The sequence below is a fragment of the Equus przewalskii genome, chromosome 19, assembly GCF_037783145.1.
Source record: "Equus przewalskii isolate Varuska chromosome 19, EquPr2, whole genome shotgun sequence".
Lineage (NCBI taxonomy): Eukaryota > Metazoa > Chordata > Mammalia > Perissodactyla > Equidae > Equus > Equus przewalskii.
Genome location: NC_091849.1, coordinates 62,881,042 through 62,892,367, shown reverse-complemented (window position 1 = coordinate 62,892,367; position 11,326 = coordinate 62,881,042). Strand labels below are relative to the sequence as shown.

At 46.0% G+C, this 11,326-nt stretch overlaps 1 pseudogene; it reads right to left on the bottom strand.

The window, feature by feature from the left end:
• Positions 1-7,174: 7,174 nt before the first annotated feature.
• LOC103554453 (coiled-coil domain-containing protein 112-like) lies at positions 7,175-9,105 on the bottom strand (annotated as a pseudogene).
• Between the last annotated feature and the right edge of the window lie 2,221 nt (positions 9,106-11,326).

The window sequence follows — 11,326 nt, the reverse complement described above, 5'->3', positions numbered from 1 at the left end:
TTGGAGTTATGTACTAATTGAGCTAAAGACAAATGCTGCTGCTTTACATCGAAAAGAATCAAGGTTTTATTTGCCCTTGATACTAATTACTGCCTGTTTCTTGAATTGTTTCTTTCCCTGTAAAAGACCTAAACATCCAGCCACAACCTCTATCCTGTGCCGATGTCCACATCTCACACGGGATGTCCTACTGTTTCCTCAAACTCAGCAGACTCCAAAATCAAACTCATTTGACAAACAACATTCACTGCACACTTTGCAGATGCCAGGCCCTGTGCTGCTGAGCGAGGGATAAAACCCTGATTATGAAAGAACCCCACAGAGAAGAGCTCCTGGATCGTATCTCCCCACCATCAGCCATTTCCCAAGTCTGTTAGAAGCACTGTGTAAGGCTCGGTTCCCAAGAAACACAGGATTTATTGAGATGCTGGTGTTCATGATTTATTGAGGAAGTGCTCTCAGGATCAAAGGAGTGAGGTAGGCAAGACGGGGCAGGGGAATGAGCCAAACCAGGCTGTGGGGCCCACTGGGGTCTGGCTTAAGCCTGATCCATGGGAGCTCTGGAGCATAAATTGTACCCCGAGTTGGTCCCACTTGAGGCAAGAAGGACGGCCTTTTGCACATCCATGTCCATTAATCATTGACCGTGGGCTGCTGCCTCCCCAGAGAGTACTCTGGGTAAGCTCAGTGTTTATGCCCCATTCTTCAGTGGATGGCAATTTGCTGGAGAAGGGGGAAACTGGGAGTAATTACCAGTCAACTCTGAAAGCAGCTGCGGGATGCATGCACCATCTGGTAAAGGGCACCTGACTGGCTACCAGCCATGCCTCCTGTAAACACCACCACTCCCCTGGCCATTTAGGGTCACAACTCCTACTCCTGTCAAGCCAAGTTGCATTGTTCACTAAATCTCAAAAATCCTTCCTTTATACTTTCTTTCTTGTGTTCTTCCTTTCTTATTTTTTTTCCAGCCACCACTTGGAGCCGTCCAAGTTATTATTGACTCCCACATAACCTGCAATCATATTTTCCTAGTAGTCTCAAGATTTCCAGAGGCAAAAAAAGGCTCGACAGGTAGATAAAGCCATTGGGTGGCGACTAGGGTGTACTGGAAAGTGCTGTGCGCAGCCCCAGGCAGGTGCACCCAGTGTCGCAGATCTTCCGATATTTTAAGAAAACTCAGAAATCCGGATTTTTATGTGAAGTCTTCTAAATTTTATATGTGGCTACTGATTCTAGATTGTTCTATTTTTTGTTTAATTTCTATGTGAGGTAAAAGGAAAAAACACATCTGTAGGTCATAGTGCCCACCATAGCCATTTTGCAAATTCTGGTCAAAAGCCTCTGAGAACAGATGAAAATTAAATAAATAACTGTAGTTCAAAGCGAAGGGAGATAAAAGTCTCAAAGGAGAACAAGAGAAAGTGCCGTGTTCAGAAGAAAGGAAACAGACCCTGAGCGCTCATGAAGAAGGGTCTTGTCTTTATTACATTTTCCATTTCTGGTTTCTACCACAGCACATGGCACATAAAAATCCTACACAAATGTTCGAATGAATAAATGAACAAAGGAGCGAACAAAGGAACATGCATCTCTCTGGGTCACTGGGAGTGCAAAGGAACGAGGACACGGTCGGTTACCCAGCCATCATCCTACTATCCACCAAGCTCAAAGGTAAAGCTGCCACTCATTGTTCTCTGGGAGTTCTGTCAGGGTCACTCAGACTCAGATTCGCGTCCCTCTTTCCTCCTCCTCTTGGCCTCACCTCTAGCAGAAAAAGCACGTGTCAGTATTTTGCCAAAGGGTGCTTCTGAGCTTGCAGGCAATAGCAGTCAACAGAGAGGAGGCTAGAATCGGTCTCTAACAACAGCCTTTGATCAGGACCTTTTTACAGAGTATATAGCAGCAGGGGCCACTGCACATCTCAATCTCCTTCAGAAGTGCCCTGTATCCCCCAACATACCCCAATATGGGTAGCTCTTTTTTTCCAAGCCATAAAATTCTGACTGCCAGATCTTCTTTTGACCGGAGTCAAAAGCAGCTCTTGGAATCATTGCAAAACAATAGTGACTTTGGACTGAAGTTCACCATCACCTGGCAGGGCCCTCTTCTGAGCCAGCACCATCATCTAAATCCCACCAATGCCTGTGGATGGACCCGAGCTGCCAAAAGACTATTCCAGAAAAGCTGAGCTGCACTGAGGCCAGGAAAGCACAGCGCCTGGTTGGCTGCCTCCAGGAGAATCCTCTTCCAGAATAACCAGGTTCTCATGCATCTTTCCCACCACAAGGGAGTAAGCAGTTCCATAGCCATCCTCAATCAAATGCTTCCCTGCCTGAACTGGCCTCTAAGCACGAGGCTTTTTCGGGCCATTTATTTGATGTCTGGGCCTATTTTTCTAAGATGTTTCTCTATTGCCCACTAAGATTGAGTTTGAGTAGGAGAGAACCCCTACATTCTGGAATTCTCAATTGCCTGGCTTCAGAAGGGGCATTCAGGGCTTCCCTCTAGCCCAAGTTACGTCAATAAATCCTGAATGTAAACATGATTTGGGTTGGACTGGTTATTCACATTGCACCTTACCACCCTTTTGTCTCCTGCTTTGCATTAAAAGAGAAAAGTTTATTACATAATTAAAATTATTTTCACTATTTGCAGAATTAGCTTTTGACTAATAAACTTTTTGCTAATTGGCCTGCCTCTGCCTTCCTCCCCTTGTGCTCCTAGAAAATACCTATTCACCTCTTGCACCCACCTGGCAAAACCCCAGTCTTGGATGAACCCAGCTCTCCACCTGCCTTGTCTCTGCCCTGGATCACTGAGTGCTGGAGAAAATCACACAATGAACTTAGTTCCAGTCCATCCATGGCTTGCTCTCTTTCAGCAGACATGGCAGGCATCTTCCTTCACAGAGGAATTAGAAGCTGCCAGACAGGAACTCCAAATTCCCACCTGCCCGCCACACATCCTACCATAATTATGCATGAACTGCCCTGTCCTTCCTCCTGCTGCAGAGGAGGAAGTGCCCCCTTCTGTGGAATCCCTCACTGGTCTCTGGAGTCCACCCTCCCATGTCCTTCCATCTTCAGCCTCTCGCTCTCTACTGCCACTTTCCTAAAGATTGGCACCTAACATCTGTTGCCCATCTTTTTTCTTCTCCTCCTCCTCCTCCTCCCCCTCTTCCTCCCCCTCCCCCATTCTCCTCCACAAAGCCCCCCAGCACATAGTTGTGTATTCCCATTGTAGGTTGTTCTGGTTGTGCTATGTGGAACGTCACCTCAGCATGGCTTGATGAGCAGTGCCATGTCTGTGCCCAGGATCCGAAGTGGCGAAACCCTGGGCTGCCAAAGCAGAGCTCACAACTTAACCACTCGGCCATGGATGGGGCCAGGCCCAACCACTGCCACCTTCTCATCAGCATTTGAACATGTCCATCTCTTTCTACACAAGATGACTACAAAATGGTTCTTTGATCCTATGTCACTGTTTGGCGGCTAACTTCCTACTTTCCTGTCTTTCACCCTCAAACTTCGGCATCACCTAAACCTGCTGCTACTGTGTCTCACCCTCCTTGTCAACATCTTGTTCTCTGCCTAGGGCTCCCATCAATCTTCTCCATGTCACCAAACCCAAAGGACCCTCCAGTCCTTATCTGGCTTGACCTTAGCAGCATTTGGTACAGTCGAGCTCACCTTCTCTCCTGGCTTCCTCACACATCCTCCTCTTTTGCTCCCCTGCCTTCCTTGTTGCGCCTCCACTGCGTCCTTACTGCCATGCCTGCCTACCTTTTAACTTTCGACATGGAGTGGGAGTCTATCCTGGGTCTCTCTCTTCACTCCTCATTGCACTCTCTCTCAAAGGAATTTAATTGATTCTTGTGGTTTAATTTGCCATCTTTATGCTGATAGTTTTAAAAATAATTTTGTATTTACTTTTATAAAATTGAGACCTGCACACGAAATAAATCAGAGTTCAGAAAGTTCACGAAGAAAATTCTGTGCTCCCCTGCACAAGTCTTCCTCACCCAGAGCCTCACAGATCTGAAGCACCTCTTTATTTATGTTGGTTATCTCCACGACTAAATAGTAGTATGTATTTCTATTTCATGAGTTATCACATTAAGGAAAATGTCTACCGATTTCCCAATGTAAAACGTGAAAATATCTCCTTCTCTTCATCTGGTAGTATCTACCATTTGTATCACTTTTTGCTATCAGTTAACTTTGTGACTTTAAGTAACAAGAATTAATCTCTAATTTTTTCCATCAACCTTCAACAGTATTCCTTACCTCCTCATTCTGTAACGTAAGAATGTGAACAGTCCTGTCCCCTCCAGTTCCACCTCCTCTCTTGCACCAACTACTCTTGATCATTACACTTTTAAGCTTCTACACTAACCAGATGTCTGTTGCTTCACATACAGATTCATGCTAAAAGATGGCACCAACAAACAGCATTATATCACTATTACTCTGTAAATATTGTTCACAGTTGAGCCAAACAGAGGTCTGGAGTTATACTTCTTTCTCCAATTACAGGACTCCTGTGCCGCTGCTGGACAACTCCAAGCCTGAACTTCAAATGGATTAACTTTTCTTGTACTCCCCCAATTATGTAAAATCATGCAACATTACAATTTCCTTCGTTTCTAAATAATGACTTCCTTATATATTTTCACCTAAAATATTGACTTGCTTTTTGGCTTTCTTGCATCATTTGCCTCGATCACCTCCTTCACATTTTCAGACTCCACATCACACCGGCCGTGCAGCTCCCCGTCTCCCCAGATCTCCATTCTCCTGTTCCACGCTGCCTGGCTTCGTCTCCAGTCTTCCGCATCCCTGTTATCCTAGAACTTCTCTTTCTTGTCCTCCCACGTTGAGATCACTGTCTCCAGAGCCTGTCTTTCTTTTCCTTGGATATGCCTTCGTTTTCCTGGAGTACAGTCTCAGGTAACTTCCACTAAAAAGACGTGTATGGGGGTGAACCATCTGATTCCTGCCTGTCTGGATTTTTGTTTTGTTTTGCTTTCACCCTTGGCTGGGAGTTCGGCTGGTCATAGTCTTTGAAGGCATCGCTTCCCTGTCTTCTAGCCTCCACGGTTGCTAATGCCAGACGGATTCTCGTTCCTTTGTAATGAAATAGTGTTTTCTTCAGCTGAAGCTCTTACAGGCCTGTCTTTCTTCGTGATCTGAAATTCCAAGCCGACAAGTCTAGGGGATGGCCGTCTTTCCTCATCTTTGGAACACGTGCCAGGCCTTCCTGGAAGGCTGCCGCCGGCTAGAGCCTGCGCATGCGCAGTCCTCCCTTCCTGGCTCAGGGTCCCTCCCCTCCCACACAGCCTTCCGGTCGCGTGGGAACCTCCGCAGCTGCCCAGGTGCGTGCCCCTGCACCGGGCCTCTGGCGGGCGGAGGGGAGGCCCAGGCGTCCCGTCCCGATCATCAGGGGTTGCCCGACAGGAGGCGGGAAGCTGACTCCTTACGGACGGGAGTGTGGGAAGCGGCGGGGCACACCGGCACCACGCGTATCCTCCCAGCACCCTCTGCGCAGCCTAGGCAGGATCCCGCGAGACCAGGCTCGCTTGGAACGAGTGCTTCCTGAGGACGTGCAGGCCCCTGAGTCGCCCTGAGGTAGAAGCTCTGGGGCGGGCGGACAGAGCGGGCCGGGGGCAGGGCCAAGGGCAGCTGAGGGCAGGCCAGGGGTGGGGCTGGGGAGTGGGACTGGGGTGGGTGGGGGGGGCTAGGGCTGGGTGGGGGAGTGGGTGGGGCAGGAGTGGGACTTGGTCCTGGGGGTGGGGCTTAGGGGCCGGAGCCTGGTGTGGCCTGCGGTATGGGGCTGAGGGGCAGGGTGGGGCCAGGCGGGGCTTAGGGGAGGGTGGGGCTGGGGTGGGGCTTAGGGGAGGGTGGGGCTTAGGGGAGGGTGGGGCTGGGGCGGGGCTGGGGCAGGGCTGGGGGGTGGAGCTTAGGGGAGGGCGGGGCCAGGGACAGACCAGGGGCCGGGTACCTGGCGTGGCTCCTTGGCCAGGGACAGTGGGCCCAGGCTAAGGCCGAGGTGGAGCCAGGGTCGGCTCTAGGAAGGCCAGTGTCTCCCAGGCTGGGTGGTCCTGCAGTGTGCAGACTGGAGCAGAAGGTCACTCCACAGTGGCTGCATGTGGGATGTGCAGTGAGGGGACTCTTCCACCCCATCACAGGGACAGTCAGTGGCACCAGAGCTCCTCGGCCCTGCGGGGACCAGCAGGAGGTACAGTGGGCACCCTGGGGGTCGTGTCCACAGGTGGTTGTCCTGCAGGCCGTGCCCAGGACAACCCCACAGCCGCGGGAACTCCGTCTCTGCGTCCAGGGGTGCTCAGATCTGGGGGCACCAGTGGAATCCCACCTACCGCTACCAGGAGCTGCAGGGGAGCGTCTGGGTTTACTTCCTCCTGCAGGTTTTTAGCGCCCAGGGGCTCTGCTGGTCTGTCCGTGCCTTTCTCAGAGCATCCTGTTCTTGTTTCAGGCTGTGGTACCTCCTTGGGGTCCATGAGAGCACAAGCTAGACTTTTGCAGTCCCCTGCAGAGGAGGCTGCCTGCAAGGTGGGGAAGATGAGCCCCAGACCCGGCCGGCTGGTCTGGGTCAGCTCTGTACCGCTCAGTGTCCTTGGGGAGCTTGTCTGTACTTTAGCATCTTTTCTTTTTCATTTCATCAGCAAATACAAAATGCTTGCTGTAGAAAAATGCAGTAATTGCCAAACTACCAAGTTAAACTTAGAAAAAGCATTAACTTACTTTATAACTCTAAAAGAAAAACCTACATTTTTGTTGCTGAAGCTAACTTACCTCCAAGTTCTAAAAGTTGTGAATTTTGTTTTTAAAAAATGGTGCTCTAAAATTGTCCCAATTAATTTTGTTATGCCATAAAAAAAAATCTTCAGTGCATTAAATGAAATAATGTTTGCAACATAGTCTTATTTCAATAGCTTTATATCAGTAATAGGCCAACATATAAACTAATACCCTCTTGGTATAAACAGGAAATACTAATGGCAGTGTCAGTATGGAACTTCACACCTGTCAATTCACGGAGGGCACAATTAATAATCAACTGATTAGGCTAGTGATATTTAAAGAACATGGTGAGTCACTGTACTTCCCACGGTAACCCAGTGTGCTAACAATAGCAGTTTCATGATCTCGTGTTCTTCTCTAGTCTCCTTGTCTCCAGGTTGGAGTCACGCCAGGTGGAATTCGTACAGGTGGCCAGAATTTGACGGTCCCCCCGTATCTGTGGTCCGCTCTCTCCAACCTTTGATAAGTTTGTAAAGCCCACAGGGATCTCTACGAATGTGTTTTCACTCTTGATTTTTCCAGTCCTCTTTGTTTTTCTGCCTTTTCATTTTCCTTTGCCTGTCTATTTAGCATTTTCCATTCAAGTTTGTGTAAATCTCTTTCTTGACACCTGGAAATTTTATCAGCAGCAGTTTTCCTTTTTTTCCTTCTTTTCTGCCTTTTCCCTTATCTCCTTTTCAAGCCTCAAAAGTCCTTCCAATTTTTTTCTTCTCCTGGGTATAACTTTCTAAAGTAATTTTAGTCTAAACTGGCGTTGGTGCTCTTTCTGCTCCTTGTTCTCTTCCTCCTCTTTTAACTTATTTAAAATGTAAGAAAGATATTTCGTTGACATTTGTATACTTTCTGGTTTTCCAAGCTTCTGCTGGCAGTCTCTGTTTCTTCTTTTTTCTCTTTTTATTTTTGATCATCATCTTGTTTTATTGTGAAGAAGTGTAAGCATATCCTCTGTCCTTAACTTGAAATTTTCCTCCTTTTTTGCTGCTTTTAGTTTTCCAATTCTGAGTAGACTCTTCTGTCTTTCTTGTAGAGTCAGAAATTTTATACAGCGTCTCATGCACCTCATCCTGTGTTCTTCCGGGCTGATGTTCTAGAATTTCTCCGGTAAGTGTTAGCATCTGTCTGTGTTTGTTTCTCACTTTTACAAAGGTCTGGTGATCATAACCACCCCATGTCTTTGTCGTCCACCCCTCACCTGCCCCCCACCCCCCCATTTGCTGAAAGAGTTTTCCAGAATCTACCATTTCTTCTGGAAGAGGACGTGATGACTGCAGGAGCTTCACTGGACGTTGCTCTGAAAGCTCTCTGTGTTTCTGAGGGACTCAAAGCCCATGTGTCAGTTTTTCTGGATATGGCACTCGACTCATTATTAGTTGCTTTCTCTTCTTTAATAAGCTCTTTATATGTCAACCTCTGCTCTTATTTAAAGTGTTCATGGTGTTCTCTGTTGTTTCTGTTATTTCTCTGAGCTTTTCAACAAAATCAGATGTACGCGTCACTTCTTTTAACTGATGCTGAAGTCTCTACATCGTGTATTTTGGCCAATTGCTGCTGGATTTTTGCTCTTTCTATTTTCCTGCTGATGATTTATTTTTCACTTCTTCCACCACACTGTGCTCAATTCTGAAGTCTTTTTTTTTTTTGATTGTGGAAATGACTGTGTTCATCTTTGTCTGTTAATAACTTGATTTTAAAATTTTCCTGCTGTATGTATGAACTTTGCTTTCTTAGTCCAACTAACTTTCTGCTTCCAGTTTTGAAGCTGAAAAGGTTGAATTCTGGCTGAAGTAGAAAAATAGCCATCATTCTGTGCCACAACCAACTTTTTTCACAGAATCACTGGGGCCACTGTGGGCAGGCGGCCTAGGTGTTTGTGCAGGGGGCACTGCAGAACCAGGAGATGGTCCCCCGCACTTGGTGCTGGGCCTGTGAGCGTGCGGGAGGGAGAGGCGGGTGGACTGCCTTACTGCCTTCATCTGCAGAACGGGGTGGTACAGCACCTGCCCCACAAGGCTGTTGTACTGATGGAACTTGTTAGATGTAGACCGGGAATAGTTTACGACCCAGATTGTTATCTCTAGCTCCTCGAGTCGGTTTTTCTATATGTTGGCCTTGCTTATTCTTTCTAATGCTGCTGGCATTTCTCACGCGCCTCATTATCCTTGGATGTTCAGTCATGCTTAAAACAAGTTTGGGTCACTAGAGTTTCTTCTGCTATTGTAGGAATAGGATGATTTCCTTCACAGGTCTCTCGAGAAATAGTGACTGAGAACTCCATGCGCATCGGTGGACCAGAAACGTCCACAGTAAGCTTTCACTTTAGGGGCTGGTGAGCAGGAGCTGAATGTCAGGCCCTGATCCCCAGATGTGGTTGGCTTTCATACATAGCATATCCTTTTTATAGATTTTCAGTTCATAAGGCACTAAAGGGGAGTGGTGATATCCTAGAGTGGTGGATACTGTGAAAAGAATGTACAAAATACAAATAAAGTCTTTACAGAAGCTCTGCACTTGATTAGAGAGAAGAATCTGTTGCTTAATTACAAGTGAAATGTTTGTATCACTTTGAAATAATGTCCTAAGATTTTTTGTTTTTTTGAAAGTGACATGTTATTGACTCGCTAGGATTGAGGATAATTACAGAATCACTGTGATTTTTTTGTAGAATCACTTGTGATTTATTATAAATTCTTTAATTTGTTTGATTCAAAAATAGGACAATAGCTTTTAAATATTTTCCCCTGTGTGCTAATAGCGTATGTCTGGGCCACCTGCAAGCTCTGGAACCCAGGAGAGGAGGATGAGGAACAAAGGAGGAAATATTTGCTAGTAAACAAGCCCTATGACCCAAAAGTGGACCAAGAACTTTCTGTCCCAGTCTTAGGAGGTAGTCAGGAGCTCTGCACACTTCTCTACTGGATTAGGTTTCACAACTTCCCTTGATGTCATTTGTTCTCTTTCCCCTGGCTTGAATTAGGACTTCCCCTCCAGAGTTCTGCCAAGCCAGTTTCCTTTAGACCAATTCATAGTCAGCTATTTCCACTGGAGTTTCATGAAAAGAGCACTGAATGAAAAGTCAGGATAAATGGACTTCTGAGGCCAACATTCCTGCTTACTCTCTGACCCTAGAAGTCAATGTTCATACCAAGCCTGCACTTCCTAAACAATTCACATTCTTGTAAGGTAGAAAGAACTTCCTTACAGAGTAATGAGTTTCCTGTCATAGAAATTATTCCAGAAAACATTTGAAAACCACTTTTTAAGACTCTTGTAGAATTTTTATGTAATAAGAAGATTGGATTTGCTGGTCCTAAAAAATCTCTCTGAACCCTGAAACGCAATGATTTTCTGCTCTAGTTCTATGGAAAGAAAGGAGGCATGGAGGGAATGGGAAGGCAACTTTATGCAGCCTCGCATGGATTTCAGCCTTGGTCTTTGGAGTCGCACCAGGCTTCCCGAGCTTGTGCTTTGCCTGTCCATTCTGACTCCATGCAGATACACACTTTCTTGGTGTCTTTCCATTCTTTTTAAGCACGCTCATATAAGTATCCTTAAGTCAAAGGCAGGTAGATGCATACCATTAGTTGAAGGGATGGCCAATTACTACAAGCACAAGATTTCTTTGAATTCTTATCTCCATTTTAAAAATCTATGAAAATTTAAAATTATACTTCATCATGTATGTGTTTTGATATAAAATAGTATTTTAAATCATCTATCGTTGGGGGCAGGGGAGGTGAAGAACTTGACCCATGTAGAAAGATGTGCCCCTGCTTTCTTCAGATGCACAAGGCAAATGCACTCTTCTTAAGAACCTCAGGTCAACATGTTGGACTGGCACTCTGGATCCAGATTTATTACCATGACTTCTCACAGTCCCTGGGATTTGCTTCTGCAAGGCCCACCTTCTGCAACACAGCAGGCCCCCAGTCCACATGGAGCGGGGGATGGTACACTGGGAAAAGTTTGTGTGTTGTGTCAGTAGCCCCCCTCTCAGTTCGTTCATGCTTCTCTTTTCACCTGACTCTATGAATTGTTTACAATGACATATTTTAGTAGAATTATTTCAGAACCTGTCTTCCCTCAATCTGAATGTGCCTCACTCAACTAATAAAATCCTTGCCCCTGAGAGAGAGTGTATTATGTGTTACATTTTGCTAAAATTCATGATGTGTCTTTGGAGAAGAATTGTGCATTTTATGTAATTTGTCAAGGACAGTTTCAAAATGCATAACATCATCAGTCTCACAGACAGTGTCTGATGGGTTCACTCTGTAGTCAGTTTTGCCAAGTGCAAGCTAAGACTCAGACCATCACACACCTGCTCCCTGCTGTTGTTTCAGATGTATCATCTGTTGAAAAGACAACCAAGTTTAGGAAAAGAATTCATCCTTGAAGTATTTCTTCTCTAATTAAGTCAACAGATGTTGTTTGAAGTGTATACTGGGGAATTTATTACTTCAGTTTTAAAAAGTAAGAGGAATTCACAGATCTGCCTTCATAAT